Source organism: Myotis lucifugus, unplaced genomic scaffold (genome assembly GCF_000147115.1).
Source record: "Myotis lucifugus unplaced genomic scaffold, Myoluc2.0 scaffold_249, whole genome shotgun sequence".
NCBI lineage: Eukaryota > Metazoa > Chordata > Mammalia > Chiroptera > Vespertilionidae > Myotis > Myotis lucifugus.
The window spans coordinates 691547-708702 of NW_005871297.1; positions in this window are offsets into that span (position 1 = coordinate 691547).

Below are 17156 nucleotides of genomic sequence, written 5' to 3' on the forward strand. Positions count from 1 at the left end.
GGTAGGGTCCCTATGCCTGGCTGGCAATCAGGGCCAATCTGTGGGGTAACCAGTGGGGCGATCATTGGGCCCCCACTGGCACCCTCCTTGGCTGGCCTGGGGCCTGTGGGCTGGGGGCAGCTCCTGTGTTGAGAGTCGTTCTGCCATTTGGTCAATTTGCATATTAGGCTTTTGTTATATAGGATATATATCAAACACACACACACTCACACACACACAAGAAGGAAGTCCTGCCATTTGCAACAACATAGATGAACCTTAAGGGCATTATACTAAGAGAAATAAGTCATCCAGAGAAAGGGAAATACTGTATAATTTCACTTACGTATGAAATCTGAAAAAAAAACAAACAAAAAAAAACCCATAGAAACAGAATAGAGTGGCAGTTGCCAGGGGGTGGGGTGGAGGAAACAGAGAGATGTGGTCAAATATACAAAATTCCAGTTATAACCTGGGTAAGTTTTAGGGCTCTGATCCAATGTAAAGCATGGTGACTCTTCTTAACAATAATCTATAATAATAAAAGCGCAATATGCTAATTAGACTAGACGTCCTTCTGGATGACCTTCCAGACAAATCCAGGGCTGCGAGGGAAGCCCAGGTTCTGGGTGCCTGCCAGCAGCTGGAGGGAAGCCCAGGTCCCGGGTGCCAGAGGGAAGCTGGTGCCAGCAGCCGGGGAAGGAAGGCCTACTCTTGCATGAATTTTTTTCATCGGGCCTCTAGCATATTTTATACTTGAAAGTTGCTAAGAGAGTAGATTTTATATGCTCTCATCACAAAAAAGTGATAGTAAATATGTGACATGATGGAGGTGTTAGCTAACACTACAATGGTAATAATTTTCCCATATATAAATGTATTAAATCAATACTTTTTGCACCTTAAACTTATACAATATTGTATGCCAATTATATCTCAATAAAGCTAGAAAAAACTAAATGCACCCTTCACAATGGCCTGCTATCCTTTTTCCACAGGCTCTGTCCTAACTAGTTCTTTAGGTCTCATTCCCCTGTCCCTCCCCTACCACTTCTCTGAATTCCTTCCTACACATTGTTGGTACCCCAACCTTTAGTGTGAGGCCATTTTCTCTCACATGGTGTTTTATGTAATTCTACTTCTCTAATGATATGTAAGCTCTGGGGCAAGGGCCATATGTTATATTTACCCCAAATTCCTCCCAGAACCTGGTCCACTGATAAGCTGCCAGAAGCAATACTTCAATCTACCAAATCTACTGAGTACAGTTCAAAGTGCTAGGCCTGTGAACCTCCGTCCAGTCCTATGGCCTTTACTCTATCTGGAATGCACTGCCCATAACTTTCCACCATTGTTTTCTTCTTGCCAGTCACCCTTCAGCTTAAACTCCACCACCTCAGAGAAGGTCCCCTTGCTCACCCTCTCCAAAGCTGTCACCACACAATGTCTTCCCATTATCATTTTTAACCTGTGACAGAGCACTTATCACTCCCTGATATCTCTATCTGTTTTTAATATATTTATTTTTTATCTCTCCCCATGAGAGCATGAGCTCAAGGACAGCAAAGCCTCATCGGTCTTGTTCATTACTACAAATCTCACATTAATGCAGTGTTTGAAAGATAGTATGTACTCACTAAATATTTGTTGAATGAATGACAAATACTCTACACTTTTTTTTAAGAACCTATATTTTTTAAAAATGTGTTTATTGATTTCAGGGAGAGGAAGGGGGAGGAAAGATAGAAACATCCAATGGAGAGGAACATCAATTGGCTGCCTCCTGCATGCCCCCTACTGGGAATAGAACCAGCAATCACCTGGTGCACGGGATGATGCTCAACCAATTGAGTCACACCTGCTGGGCAAATACTCTATACTTTTGATGCAGTCATATTCTATTAAGTAAACAAGTACAAAAGTCAAACATCATATAGCACTGTTATTAATAAATGAAATAATAGAAAAATGTATATGAATGAAATAAAGGAGAAACTGAGGAAGGTGGACAGAGTATCAGTCCGGACAGTGGAAAGAGCCCATCCAAAAGTGCACAGGCTTGAGCCACTGGGTGTTTGCGTGGGGGGAGGAATTGTTCAACTCTGCTAGAGTATAAACATTCAGGGATGGAGGAGGGAATAGTGGGACACGAGGCTGGGCAGGTAAGCAGAGACCAGAGCATGAAGTGGCCAATGTGGATACATGAGCTTTATGCCATGTATTATCAGGTGTGATCAGAGGATTCTAGGAAGAGAAAGTAGGCCCTCAATTTATAAACATCACTCTGGAAAATGTATAGACAGACATAGTGAAAGAGGGTAAAAGCAGAAGACCAGCTCAGCAGCATTGTAGATACCCCATTAGTGAGAGATGACAGGCTTGAACTAAGGCTCAGGGAGGGGAACAGGGAGAAGGACCCAGATTAGAAAGAAAAGGAGGGAGTAGAAACAACAGGACCTGGTGATAACTGGACAAGGTGGATGAGAGAGAGGAAGGAGTCAAAGGTAAATCCCAGATGATAGGGAAAATGGTGCTACCGCAAATGCAGGTGAGACATTCGTAGACTAAGAAGACCATAAATCCTTTTGGGATGAACTGGGTCTGAGGTGCCTATGGGACAAGGCAGAGAAGAAGTCTGATAAGCATTTGCATTGGTCATCATCAGGAGCTTGGGGACAAGGTACAGATACAATTAGAGAGTTGTTAGTACACAGACGAGAGTTGAAACCATGGGCATGTATGACTGGCTTGAGGAGGAAAACTAGATCTTGTGCTCAGGAAATTGCTTCTCCAGGTCTAGACTGAGAGACTAAGATTTTAATATCCAGAGTCATAAAGAGCATTTGTTGCTATGCAACATAAGTCATAGGCCAATGTTACTTTGACATTGGAAAGTAGTCTCCTCACTCGGTATGTACCACATGATCTTAGTCAAACATGTTTCCAAGACCTTGATTACAACCAGGTTAAATATCATATGTTTCATTAGACTTCATATTTTGGCAGAGAATTCAATGAGAAACTGCTACCTGCACCAGTAACACATACTCTCCAAACCACTACTAAACTTTGCAAAGCAGTGTACAATTAACTTTTAGCAGAGATACATGAATAGCCACCCAATCATGTGTAGCAGAACTGGATGGCATGCATTTTGTATTTGCCAGAGAGAACATATTGCAGCTCATATTTTAGTCATTTCCCCTTGAAGGATAAGAAAATTTTGTTAGTTATTCAAGACAGGAATAAAATTTAAGTGTTTGCCTAACACTATGAGCATCTGTTTTTCTAAAACTATTGGCTGGTTGTCCAAAGGTGGTCACTGATTGTCCAGATACTGGGATGCAGAAAGAGAGAACTGGGCAACTTTTTCTTTTAAACTGACTCTGGCTCATTCAGGGGTCCAATAAGATGAGTTTGGGTGAATGGTTGTTTCATATTATTTTAAGATAAAACAATTAATTGCTAATACTGTGTTTACTTTGGTCCAGGAACAGTGGTAAGTGTTTTACATGCACATCTCATTAAATAAGTATGCCAACTCTTATCTGATAGCTATTATTATCCCACTTTATAGATGATAAGACTTGTTCAACCTAGCATAAATGATTTAGATGATTGGGCTTTTCAATTTATATTTATTTTGAAGGAAACTGAACCTATGAATTAGGGTTCACAGATGCTTTCCCTCTAACTCACTCTAAGGACAAGTAACCCCAGAGCTACTGAGGGAAGAATCTTCCAGAGCCTGAAGTCAACACAGAGCAAAGTAGAATCAAGGCATGGGAGAAGCAGAGAAACAGGGTCCCGACTTTGTTCCTAAAGTCCTTGATCCTGCTTTTCCTGGAGCTATTTCATTTCTTGGATTTTCCAGTTGCATCAGTCAATGCATTTCCCTCTTTGCTAGTTTGAGTAGGTATCTGTCACTTACAACCAGAAATAGATTAGATATAAAATTAAATAAAATATATTTAGATACATATATATCAGAGAGAGGTGGTTTGAGTGTCATTGATTTAAAACTTCACCCTCTGAGACAAATATATACAATAAACGTTAACTACAAAAATTTTAACATCAAGATTTCAGATATGCCCATTAGGAAAGTGTACCTTAGAAGGTAGATAATTGAATTTAAGGAGGATTTTAGCTACCAAATTAGATAAACCATAACATGACATTTCCCAGAGATTTTTTGATAATTATCCTATTTTAAATAAACAAGAAAAACCAATGATAAGAACCAGTCACACCCACAGACCTAAACATCCAGGGCCCTTGTCCTGAGCCCCATGGCCCCACTCTGTTTACAGTGCCAGAGATGCTGTACCCCTTATTCCCACATAATTATGATTCTCTACATTTCCATAAAGGTCTCCAACTTTCAAACTTATGCATTAACCATCATGGAAACCTGGGTAGTATCTCAGTTTCGTCACCAATTAGCAGAGTCATCTTGGGCAAACCATTTAACATCTCTGGGTCTGAGCTTCAGCATGTAAAAGAAAGATATAGTAACCATCCTGCTTGGCTTGTAGAGGACATCTGTGAGACAACAGGTACACAAGCACTTTGAAAAATAGTAGGAGAGTTTTTATCAACTCAAGAGCAAGTTGCCTTAAGACAGAACTCAATTTTCTCCTGTGCCTTTTGCCAATAGGGATCTGGAGAAATCCTTGATCTCATCAGAAATTCAGAATAGACACCCATCAGAGGTCAAACGTAGAGAAAACTTAGGTTATAATGATAGAACTAGGACCTTGGTATCATCTCCAACATGACTTTTGACCATTTAGCCCTTTGTCACCTATAGGAACTCTGTCCAAACCAAACGACTTTCTTTTTTTTCTTTTTTAAAAATATATTTTATTGATTTTTTTACAGAGAGGAAGGGAGAGGGATAGAGAGTTAGAAACAGAGAAACATCGATCAGCTGCCTCCTGCACACCCCCTACTGGGGATGTGCCCGCAACCAAGGTACATGCCCTTGACCGGAATCGAACCTGGGACCCTTCAGTCCCCAGGCTCTATCCACCCAGCCAAACCAGTTAGGGCCCAGATGACTTTCTTTCTTTCTTTCTTTTTTTAATTTATCTTTATTATTGAACGTATTATGGACTTCTCCCTTTTTTCCCCATTGACAACCTCCACCCCTCACCTCCTCCCACCTCCCTCCCCCAGGCCTACTGCACAATTGTCTGTGTCCATGGGTTATGCATATAAATTCTTTGGTTAATCTCTTCCTACCCACCCCTTCCCTCTTCCCTCTGAGATAACTTTCTACCTCCCAAACATAATCCAGATCCTTTTATAATTCAATCATTCTCCTCACTTCAAATCTGCACTCTTAATTCATCCATTCCTCAATCTGTTACTTTAAACACAAAGAACTAGTCCCTCCATGCTGACAAGCAGTACACCACAGGGCTTTTGAACTCAGAGGAGCCAGGGCTCATGTGGTGATGGGTTACACATTGTTTTATTACAGTTCCTACAAGATTCTCTGACATTGTCCTGTGAATTCCTTTCATTATAATCTCCACAGGTCTCTATCTGTTCTCTCCAATTAGATTGTCGGTTCACTAAAGCCAGTGACAGGCTTGCATTCCTTTTTTACAGCATAGATAGTTAGTAAATATTTTTTAACTGTCCAATAAAAATGTCCCAATGAGGAAAATGTCTGAAGAAAACAGAACCTATACAAAACAAAATGAAAGAGACAAAGCTATAGGACAGCAAATTATCGATCGGGCTCTACTCAAAATAGATCGGAAAGCTAGTCTATTCAAGAGGATCCTTTCAAAACAAAATTTATGCAAATATTATATTTTTTTAAATTCAGGGACTAAAATAGGAAGTATCAGTGAAAAGGAAAAAAATACTTAAATATACCTTCTCTGTTGATAGTATTAGCTAAAGATTTATGACAAAATTAATTTTTTCATCATTAACACTAAAAAGTTAACCACATCAATTTCAATCTTTGGCTTCATTGAATTGGGTGATCAAAGCTGTACCAAAGACAAGTCTTCCATCAGGCAGTATTAAAACATCACCGACTAGTATGGGAAATGGGTTCTTGCATGGTTTAAGAAGGAGTTGGTAACTTTTAATGCACCACTGAAATTTTAATAGAAAGTATGGTCAGGAAGAAAGTGAACACATTTCCTAGAAACACAGAAACTTCTAAGCATTCTTACTTTAAGCATTTTTGAGTGAATAGATTATATTTCCACATACTTTTTACATTACTTTCATAGCACTAGGAAGTTTGGGACTGTGATGGCAGTGGATAATTTCAACAGTACTAAACAATGACTTGGGGAAAAAGACACACACACACACACACACACACACAGACAGAAACCAGAAATCTAAAATCAAATTTTTAGAATGGAAAAAAACCTTTATGATAATCTAATTCACACCCTTCATTCAGTGAAAATAATCACCCGTTAATTTCTCTAACTTATGAATTAGAGTTTTTACATATTTAATTTATCTATTATAAAACATAACTCTTGGCAATTTCTTAGAAACAGAGTCCAAAAGAATAGGACCTTGAAAACACGGCAAGTCTTTTAGGGATATAAATATATTTCTTAGTGCTAGAGTCAAATCAGGTCTCTTGAAACCAGACCTGTGGTATCACTTTTCAATTTTATATTTCAATATAGAAAAGAATAATGATAAACACGAAGACAGGATTACCTGCCTAGAAGCATAGAAAATGCAAAATGGCTCCGGGGAGAGGCCCTCTTGGCCGATCCAGGGTTAGAAAATCCTGGTAGTCAAGTTCTCGAGCTTTGATGTGCTATCACTGGCTTAAAGTCTGAGGACCTCAATTTTGAGACTTTGAGCCACCAATTTCATTTGTGTGACCATTGACAGGTTCCCAAATTCTGATTATTAATGTTTTTTTTTCTTAAATATGGTTCTTGAAGGGATTAAATGAGATAATGTATGTAAAGACAGTTCACAGAAAAGTATAATTTGCAGTATTACCTAGCCAGTTAACTTACATTAAAATCCATTTTAATCCAACTGTCTGAGCTTTCAGAGTCTAAGAGCCAAAATGTCATAATACTACCTCTATAACCCTTGGCTATGCATCTCTAGCCTGTAATTAATGAAATTATCAAGAAATCCCCGGCTCTCCTATGTTCCAGCCCTTGCAGCAGTCCTCAAAGTCACATGGCTTCAGCAAATGACACATAGCCAACAGCATCCTGCTCTGCAATCAGCCACATCAGGCTGAAGGCTCCCATCAGTGCAGTGAACAGTAGTATCTTTTCTTGCTTCCCAAGGTTTCTGCGCACATGGGCTTTCCATGCCTGTGAGGCTGTCTCCATGACCAGCACCTGTCCTCTCTATGACTCCACCTTTCCTCATCTGTGGGGCTCCATCTTGCTTGGACACTCATCACCCCACACAATAACTCTGCATTGACAGAGTCAGTGAAATCCTCCTACCTCAAGACAGTCAGCACATGCTCACAACCCAGGAGCCCTCTCAGTTGCCCAAACCCTGCACTCTTGGAAAGGCACCTTAGGTACTTCTCCAAGGTCACCTGCTCTTGTCAAACAGAATAAATCAGGATCCCGTGGGGTAGGACTGCTGACGAGGAGTGTGAGCGAACCCTAAGGATCGCCCATTCCAACAGATAATCTGAAACATACTTGCCCTGGCGTTAAAGCCACATGGACGGGGACAAATTCCACCATCTAAAAGCAATACCGTTCACGTGCTAGGGTGCCAATAAGACACAATGCCGAATCAAGTGTCAGAGTTGCCTACCAGGAATTCTGTTCTAGACAGCATTCCTAGTGGCCTTACATGGTGTTTAACAGAGCTGAAAGGGACCCTAGTGATGAGGACCACACCTCAATTAGCAAATGACATAATTAAGGCACGAAGAGAGGAAGCAATGTGCCCAGGATCACACAGTGAGCGTCAAAACTGGGAAGAAATCACAGGGTCTCCACCTCCAGGCTCTGTTGTCCCTTCCATAACCAAGCAAACACATTCTGCCTTGATTCATTAGAGTCTACACTGAATATAACTTCCAGCTGCCTCTTTATCCCAAAGCAATGAGCATGGCCAAGAGCTCCCCACAGCCCAGTGACTCCAAGGCACAGAATCAAAACTGCAATGAGGCCACTTGATAGCGCCCTCCGCCCAGACGGGATGTTTACAAGCTGCTCCTGCTCTTGCTCGTGCACCACCCTGCTTTCTCAGTCAGCAGGCACTCTAAGTACTGAGATCTGATTGGCTGATTGATTAGCTAATAAGTAATAACATTTACAGCTTCCTTCCTGAACTCACAGCCAAAGCAGCTCTGCTAAATAGCCCTTTTTCCTTCATCCTTTCCTCCTCTACTTGCCTATAAATTTTGAGACTCATCATGCAATAGGTCAGGGAAGCAATTACTTTGGGGTTTACCCTTAAAATGAAAAAAATCAGTGAAATCCATAGGGGAAAATCCCCCTAAACCAGTCGTGAACCAGAAAACATGTATTGACTCCAATTACACACGGCACTCCAGGGTTCTGTAATCTGGTGTCCATCTCGGTGTCAAAGCTATTTCCCCGGCTTCCGGGAGAGACTTGCACACAATCCTTTAATCCGGGCAGGAGGTGAGCTCTAGGGAGAGATCTGAAGGCAGAGGCTGCTGACAATGGAGGATAAAGTCTGAGCTGAGAGACCTCCAGGTCAGCAACCACAATATTGGGAAGCACAAGCACAAGAGAACAGGAGTGTGTGTGTGGCAGGAGCTGGACCAGGGTGCTGAGCTGCATTCTGTCTGGGTGCTGAGGATTTAGCCTCAGGGCCCAAGTCAAGCAGACTCTTATTTGAGTGCTCAGAGCATGGAAGCTTCAGGTGATTCAGAGCAGAAACCTGGAGGCAGCAGGCCCAGTTCTCCCTGGAGCTATTTTTCAAGAACACATTTCTTCTCTATGTTAACATATGCAAGATGTGTTTCTATTTAACAATATTATATAATATGCATGTGCATACCTACATGTGAGCACATGCACTTGTATTTTCTGCATCTAACCCAGACTCGCAGTTCCCTGAGGGTCTCCTGGTCCCCTTGGATACAGCACTTCAGTGCCTGCCACACGCACAAATACTCATCAGGGCCTTTGCATCCACTTGTGTGACCACAGATAGACAATGAGGATAAAATAGCGTAAGACAATAGAATTCATGAGGGAAGAAAGATGAGTAAAGGGTAATTTCTCCAGAAAGTTTCCACTCCTTCTCCCCCAGTGAAATCGGAAGTCAGCAGAGGCCCATGAGATCTCAGGCACTTCAACAGCCTCTGTGGCCTAAATGGCATTTGGGGTAATAAAGAACCAAGATATCTGTTTCTCTTAACTTGACCAGGCTGGCCACGGGGGAGGTTGCTCCCCACTCCTTTCTCTTCCAAGTGGCCTTAATAAACTCATGAGACCAGGCAAGCCGCATTTCTCCTCAGTCAGAAAACACTGATCAATATACAGCAGAAGCACTTACGCTTTGTTCATAAAAGCGCCTGTGTAACTGTTAGAACATTCCCACACCCAGCTGACAGGGGCCACTTCCGCCGGCATTCCCCTGGCAGATGGGCTGCTCCTGAGGACGGGAGGAGCAACATGATGCAAAAGCAAACTCTGAACCCAGTGTCAAGCAGACATCAATCAGCTTAAAACAAGGCGATGCCACTGTCCTTGTTTGCTTAAATGTCCTTGTGTCCTAACGTGATGGAACTCGTGGAGTGGCTTAAAGTAGGTCAGTGGTCCACACACGGACAAATGCCTGGACAAGGCCTGATAGTGTCTCCCCAGCAATTGTAGTTGGGAGATAAGCTTCCTCAAACTCCAGTGTCACAAAAGGTCACACGAACCACCTCGGCTGCTTCTGCAGAGAAATCTGAGCAGATACGTGGGCACCTTGAAAGGAGATCCTATGCAATTGCCCTGTGGGCAAAATATTCCACAGTTGCCATGAGAAGATATAAAAAAAAACACACCAAACAAACACGATTACCTCAATTTAGAAGCAAAAGGCATGGGGGGAAGGATGCTGAGAGCCAGGGAGAGGCGTTGCTGGGAATCTATTTCCAGGGGCTCTTAGCACCTGTTTGCAAGCACATCTCTCAAAATAGCATTAAGCAACAAGTTTCTAAAATGGCAAATCTAATGCTCCTTTTCCCTGGAAGTGCTTTGTCATGGCTGTTGCTCTTTGCCCAAGAAATCATTTCAAAAGAGCCTGCAGGATAAAGCAGAGCGACTGTTAACATGTCTGCAGCTCTGGCTGCAGCAGCAGACCCCACAGGGGTGTGATGCGATGCAGCAGAGGCTGGAGCTGGGCGCCCCTGGGCCCCACCTCCTCCCGGAGCACTCACCATCAGCAGGCTGAGCGCGGAGTCTGGCACCAGCTGCACTGCCATGGTCTCCGATTCCCATGCACAAACACTTCTGCACAGTCAGTCCGCCTGGGCCCTGGGTGACTGCAAAGCATCCACAAATACCTGCCAAAGACCAGCCACAAATCCAGACTCAGTGCGCAAAAGGCTCAAGATGAAGACAGGCCACGTTTCACATGGGGTGGGGGAGGTCAGGGGGATGTTGGGAAGAAGGGGTGGGAACTGGGCTTAGGAAGGAAAAAAGAGTAGGAAAGCTGCAGGTTATTTAAAGGTGAGCCCTGCCTCGCTGCACTAAGCTGCACAAGCACAGAAACCACATCAAACACAAACATAAAATCCTAGAACACAGAATATTTAACTGATATCTTAGCCTACGCAGCAACTCTTCTGTTAACTGACAATTAAAATAAAACATTCCCCACTGCAGATAAATCATTCAGCCCCCCCTCCCCTTCTCTGCATCTCTAAGCAATTCTGCTGCATAAACATGCTGAATGTCACAACCTACCGCTTGCAATCTGGTCAGTCTTCTTTCCTGCAGAAAGGTGTGTCCCTTTTGCAAAATCAAGTATCTGGGAGTCAGGGAGACGAGTCTGACCACAGCACCAGGCGGTCACTGGAGATCAGCAAATGCCCTCATTATAACTGAGTGGGAAGTCAGTTATGAACTGACCCCTTTCACCATCCCCCAAATCTACTTTTCTTCCCCAAGTGGACTGGCAAGCTTAGTTCCCGGTGGGGCTAATATACTTCCAAGGAACATGTAATTACACTGCCTGTTCTGTTAGCGTTCAGATCTCCCTGCCTGCACCACATGCACGCAGAAGACAGACACCCTCTACCTCTCTCCCTCCCTTCCTCCCGCCCTTCCTCCCTCCCATCCCTTCCCTCCCATCTCTCCACCAGGCTGCCTGTTAGGAATTTTGAAGGAGCCTCTCTAGCTCAGGGAGGCTAATTTGTAGCCAGGGACACTGCTTAACACAAAAAGGCAAATTAGCCTTGAAAATCATATCATGCAGCATTTTCCTTGGAAGATGTCAATAGAGAAAAAAATAGAAGTCTGCCCAGTCTTGTTACTTAGTGAGTGGCTCAAAAGACTTCCTAGAGTCGAATATTTAAGAAAATGAAAGCATCTTGTGTATGAGCACTGCCAAGCTTTTATCTTTTTATGGAGTCTCCTCAGTCAACTAAAAATAGCCATTACTAATACTTACAGTAATAATTTTTCATGCCTGTTTCTGATTTCTTCTTTCACTCACCTGCTTTAATGACTCCAAAAATTCCTTGAAATGAACTAGACATTGTGAAATGTAGAAACACAGAAACCAACTTTCTAAATAGAAACCAGGGGGAAGAAATTAATGGGCTTTAAATGTTGGTATGGACAAATATAGGTTTTGTCAAGACATAACTTATGCTTTTAAAAGCATTTATTTGATCACCACAGTGCTTGGCACAAAGTAACTGCTCAAAGGTATTCATTCATTAATTGAATGAAAAGAGTCCTCTCTCACTGTTTATTCTGTGGTGGAGGTCCATGCTATAGGGTTGGATTCTAATGCCCTTGACCTCAGGAAGCTCTGAGGATCACTCCCTACTCCCAAGTGCTGGAAAGTCATGGCAAGATCAGAGCCACATGAGTGTGGCCTTATTTTGAGCAAATCAGAACATTTTGCACTAGGTGGTGAATTTCATAAAAGAATTTTTAAAAATTAATAATTTAAAGAACATACCTATAGCATTAACTTAACCTTACAGATAGGTAGGTTTCTAAATAGATTCAACTGATATTTGCTGAGTGCCTACTGCAGGCAGTACTCCATGATAAGCTTTGTAGAAGATACAAAGCTAAGTCATACTCCTGCTCTCATGAGCTTTTTATCTCATAGATGCAGTAATACCAAAGACTCATTATGATACAAGACAATATATGATAAATGTTATAAAAGTGGCCTGGCTGGTGTGGCTCAGTGGTTGAGTGTCAATCCATGAACCAAGAAGTCACTGGTTTGATTCCCAGTCAGGACACATGCCCGGGTTTCAGGTTCGACATGCAAGAAGCTGCCAATCAATGTTGATTTTTCTCTCATAGATGTTTCTCTCTCTCTCTCTCTCTCTCTCTCTCTCTCTCTCTCTCTCTCTCCCTTCTTTTCTCTCTAAAATCAACAAAAACATATTTTTTAAAAATGTTTATAAAGTGACTTAAAAACAAATAGTTTGGCCCTAGCCAGTTTGGCTCAGTGGATAGAGCATTGGCCTGGGGACCATAGCGTCCCAGGTTTGGTCAAGGGCATATACCTCAGTTGCAAGCTCCTCCCCAACCTGGGCCCTGGGTGGGGGTGTGCAGGAGGCAACCAATCGATATGTTTCTCTCACATTGATATTTCTCTCTGTCTTTCCCTCTCTCTTCCACTCTCTCTAAAAAAAATCAATGGACAAATATCTTCCAGTGAGGATTTAAAAAAAACAAAAAATCAAACAAACAAACAAATAGTTTGGGCTGCACAGAGCAGGGAGAGTTTGCTTTTGGGTTCAAGGACATGGTAGTTTTTGAGCAGAACATCTTTTTTATGACTTCTGTTTTTTGTGGTTTTTTTAAAATTCTACTTCGAATACTGCGCGCTATTGCAACTTATGGATGTGGGCAGATGGATGTGGGCAGAGAAAGGGTGCGTCCTGCAGAGGGCTCAGCAGGAGCAGTACCTGGTGTGGAAAAGTCAGGACACTCTCAGGGTGGAGAGATAGACCTGAGAAACGTGTCAACCACTGATGTTAGGCCTCAGCACACCTGCCTTCATCTCTCTGCGCTCTGCTTGGAAAGCCTCGCCCCGAATCTTTGCCCAGATTCCCTACACAGAGTCTGCAGCAGACCTCACGTGTGAAGACATTATTGGGACGTGCAATCTCAGGGTAATAAGAGTGAAGGAGCTGGGAAGGTACATCAGGGAAGGGATGAGAGTGGGTATGAGGTGAGACCTAATCCTAGTTGGTTTGGCTCAGTGTCAGCCCACGGACTGAAGGGTCCTGGGTTCAATTCCAGTCAAGGGCATGTACCGGTTGCAGGCTCAATCCCCGGCCCTAGTTGGGGCACATGAGGGAGACAACCAATCGATTTGTTTCTCTCACATCGATGTTCCTCTCTCTATCTCTTCTCCTCTTTTCCGCTCTCTCTAAAAATCAATGGAAAAATATTCTCGGGTGATGATTAGCAAACAAAACAAAAAGGTGGTGACCTGGCCGTAGTACAGTTGCTCATTTGCAAGGAAGTGCTTCTAGGAGAGAGTATTTCAAGAAACAGTCCATTCAGGAGAGGAAGGGAGGGCTCGTTACCAGCCTGCTTCTGCTTTTTTCTGACTCTTGTCAGTCAAATTGACTCCATAGGATGAACTCCCTTGCACTTCAGAGTCTTGTTACCAGCTCCTCCAGGCAACCGCAAACAGAAGGGCATGGCATCTGATCCCAGAAACGGAGGCAGACACCACAGCCTTTGCGGGTCAGCCAGACAGGACTCGGGCACTGGAGCTGCCAAGGTTTCTTGATCAGAACATGTTATGGAAATTGTCCCAAAGCCTGGCCCACACCCTGGAGGAGGCGGGGACGGCCGGCAGTACTAGGAGTTGAAATGACATTGGCAGGATAGCTAATTCCTGGGGCCAAGCAAATCTGGAAGGTGCATAAGCTGCGTCTGATGAAAGTGTGTATGTTTACATAACTTTCCTGATTTTTCCATTTGGGTATTTATATTAGCTTTGTTTGTACAACTTTAAGTTACTGTGTCTTTTAATGTTTGGGGTTTTTTTTTTGATATGACAGTTATTCACTTTTCTCTATTATCCGCTTACTAGAGAGTGAGCAACCTGATGTCAGAACTAGGTACCGTCTATCTGTGTGCACTCCTGCAGCTGGGAGCATTGAGCTTAGACAGCAGTAGATGCTCATTAATATTAAATTGGGCACTAAGAGATGCCAAAATGTTAAGTACAACGAGAAAGAGGCAAGGACAGCACCCAGGGCAGGGGTGCTGGGTAGAACATGGGCATCAGTAATGAGAAGTAGCATCTGACAGAGAAGGAGAGGTCAGAAAAGGAGGGAGTCTCAGAATTCTGGTGACAATGGTGGTTCCACAAAGATGCCTGGAGCTTTCAGTAGAGTTATGAACACCTAAATGAAAGTGTGAACAATTGTGGAAACGTTTGTTAGGAAGAGGAGTTCATTAGTGTAAAATAGACTCTCGTCCAAAAACAAGAAACAAACCTGGAGATCTGAGCTCTCCAGGCCTTTTTGAAACTTTGTCCAAGAGCAATGGAGATCACAGGACAGTGTGGGGACAGCAATCCTTTTCTCTAAGTAATAAATCCCATCCTTGCCTAACCTTACCTCCCAAGAAAGTGACATAATTCCTTCCAAAAGCTCCTCAACTGAAGGGCAGTTCAATGTCATACCCAATAAAAGCCACTACAAAATAAAGTCATTAAAAACTCCTTTTAATATGAAGCTGTTGTGAAGACATTGATCACTGGATCACTCCCACTTGCCTGTGTAAGTTGCTCCCTGTAAGAAACCTCTCTCAGAATTCAGTACAAGGAAAATGCCCGTCTTCTGAGGCAGCCTGTGTGCTGCACGGCGTTAGCCTCAGAGTCCCTGCTGTGCCTTTTTACTGTGGACATCTGAATGCCTGTTCTGCCATTGGCTCTGTGACCCAGGGCAAGGGCCACAAAGGTGAAATCAAATCAAATTGAATATTATTATACCTTTTGTTAAGCTGCACATAGTAGGCATTCAATAACTGTTAATGCCCCTTATGTCTCCTTTTTATCCTAATAATAAAAATAAGGAACTAATCACAGTTGGCACATTTGGCTGCCAGAATACCCAAAGCCCATTTTTACTTTCATTTAAAGCAGATATTATCATAGTTGGCATTACTACTTGTTTTTTCTTAACCTTCCTTTCTTCCTTTTAATTCATAATGCAACACTCTTATTTAGTAGGCCTTTTTGTCAGTAAGCCATCTGAAATCCTTTTTTGGAAAGAGGTAGAACATAAATCATCCTTTAATGTATAAATAGGTCTCAAATAAGTTTGGCACACTGTGGAATATTTTGCAGCTACTAAATGGCAATTATGAAAACTATTTAGAAATATGAAAACTCTCTGTCTCAACTATAATGTTTATTTGACCATGAAATGATACATATACTCTAATTACAACCATGTAAATATTTGTATTTTAAGAAGATATGAGGGAACGTCTGCTTCCAGCCAAGAATAATAGGGATAAATTTTACCCTCTCCACCAGAAACAAACAAACAAAGAAAAGGCAAAATATGTGAATCAATACTTTTCAAGACACTGAACATAGGACAACCAAGGACAATGATTCATAATAAGCCTTACAGTTGTCCCAGACTATTGCATTAAGAGCATTTCCAGGCCACAGAACAGAGAGGGGAACCCAGGTGGGAAGAAGTGCCTTTGTTAAATGGAGGAGACTGAGCCAAGAGTCAGCAGAGACCAGGAGGGGTAGAGTTCACAGGGCAGAGCACCAGACAGGAGACAGATAGGTATAGAGAGAGAGAACCTCAGAGACTTGTAAAAGGGCCCCTTTTGGGTATTTAGTTGAGTACTGACCACCACATGCACAAGAGGAGACTATCTGATTGGGGAAAGAACCACCTAAACAAATTAGGAAGGTTGGTGATTGGTGCTCACCCAGGGCCAGGAATAGTGCCTGTTTGCACCAGCCAGACTGCAAGGCCTCGTGACTCATGGTACATCGGGTAGGATGCTCAGAAGGCCCCTTCTCAGGATTGAGGAATAATTAGCCATAGAGTGATCACTCCCTGTGTCTTCCTAACAAATGTGAAAAGTAAGACCTGAGAGGATCAAACTGTTTCTAAATAACATAACTGTGTTCCAAAACAAAGTTAGAGTATTTAAGAAATGCAAAAATAGTCAGCATCCAACAACGTAAAATTTACAATGTCTGGAATTACCAAGAACGGAAGTAGGAAAATATGAGCACTAAATACAAAACAACTTAATCAAAATCATCAAGAACTAACACAGATGTTAGAGTTAGCAGAAAAGAATACTAAAATAGTTATTATTATTTTATTCAATATGTTCAAAAGTTAAGTTGAGATATAAAAAATATAAAAAGAATCAATGTGAACTTCCAAAGGTTAAAAACTATTCAAAAATAAAAAGGAAAAAACACACATTTGTTGGGATTAATAGATATTAGACATTATAGAAGTAAAAAATTAGTGAATTTACAAACATAGAAACTATGCAAATTGAAATATAGAGATTTTAAAAATATTTAAATAAAACAATATGAGCATATGTGAGCTGTGTGGCATCTTCAACCAGCCTAATACACATGTACTGTATATCCCTGAACAAAGGGAGACACAAAATATATTTGAAGAATTAATGGCTACAGTTCCCCAAAACTATATACTGAATAAATTATATGCATGAAGAAAACTACAACAAGATACATCATAATCAAATTGCTCAATATCAATGATAAAGAGAAAATGTTGACAACCACCATAGGGGGACAAATATATATATCACATACAGAAGAACAAAGATAAGGATCATTATCGCTTATGAACAAGGATGAAAAAACTCTAAACACAACTATAGAAAACAAAATCCAACAATGTATTAAAAATATTTCATCTTGACCAGCCAGAGCTTATCCTAGAAATGCAAGGTTGGTTTAACATTCTAAAGGCAGGGGAAGGTGGGGCT